Raw genomic sequence first — 975 nt, 5'->3', positions numbered from 1 at the left:
GTTGATGGTATCAATATGAGCACTAAGTTGAGCACCCAATTGAGTAATAAAGTCCACTTCATGCTTTCCTCCTCTAGTAGCCTTGTGAGGTCTACTATATTGTGAATTATGGACCGCCATTTCCTCAATCTTGTTCCAAGTTTGATTATCGTCAACTTCGGTGAACATACCATTTGATCCCATGTTGAGAATGTTTCTTGAGTCTTCATAAAGACCATTCCAAAATTTTTGTACCAAGAACCACTCGCTAAGTCCATGATGAGGACATGAGCGACAAATTCCTTTGAATCGCTCCCAAGCTTCATACAAAGATTCTTCGTCCCTTTGCTTAAAACCCATAATTTGAGCTCTTAGCATGTTAGTCTTTTCCGGAGGGTAGAATTTTTTGTAGAAAGCTAGAGCCAACTTCTTCCAAGAGTCAATTCCAAGAGTAGCCTTATCAAGGCTCTTCAACCATTGTTTTGCGGTACCAATTAGAGAAAAAGGAAATAAGACCCATCGAATTTGGTCTTGAGTCACTCCGGTTTGTGAAATCGCATCACAATAGTCACAAAAAGTTTCCACGTGGGAATGAGGGTCTTCACTAGGCATCCCCCCAAATTGGCTTCTTTCGACTAATTGGATCAATGCGGAATTTGCAATGAAATTTCCGGTTAAGTGTTGTGGTGTGGGAGTTCCATTGGGTAGGTTCTCCTCGGTTGGTACGGAATGTGATGAAAACTTAGGCATTGTGGGTTGATTGTGTGGTTGATTTTGTGTTGGGTTCTCCTCACCTTCTCTTGCAAAAGGGTTGATGAACTCAATAGTGTTTGGTTTAATATCTACAACCTCACCAATACCTCTCAAAGTATTTCTAGCAAGTCTTCTATTGGTTGTCAAAGTCCTTTCAATTTCGTGATCAATGGGTAACAAGTTACCTTGTGATCTTCTAGACATGCAAAATATCAAACAACTCAAAACAATTAGAACAAACCT

General features: G+C 40.0%; 1 non-coding gene across 1 annotated transcript; it reads left to right on the top strand.

Annotated features, from left to right (window-relative positions):
- The first annotated feature begins 250 nt into the window (after nt 1–250).
- Nucleotides 251–357, top strand: LOC141615533 (small nucleolar RNA R71). Its single transcript, XR_012529950.1, has one exon. It is a non-coding gene; the product is annotated as a small nucleolar RNA R71 (small nucleolar RNA).
- The last annotated feature ends 618 nt before the right edge of the window (nt 358–975 follow it).

The sequence above is a fragment of the Silene latifolia genome, chromosome 11 (genome assembly GCF_048544455.1).
Source record: "Silene latifolia isolate original U9 population chromosome 11, ASM4854445v1, whole genome shotgun sequence".
Lineage (NCBI taxonomy): Eukaryota > Viridiplantae > Streptophyta > Magnoliopsida > Caryophyllales > Caryophyllaceae > Silene > Silene latifolia.
The sequence above is the reverse complement of the archived record's forward strand: the minus strand, read 5'-3'. Positions and strand labels throughout refer to the sequence as shown.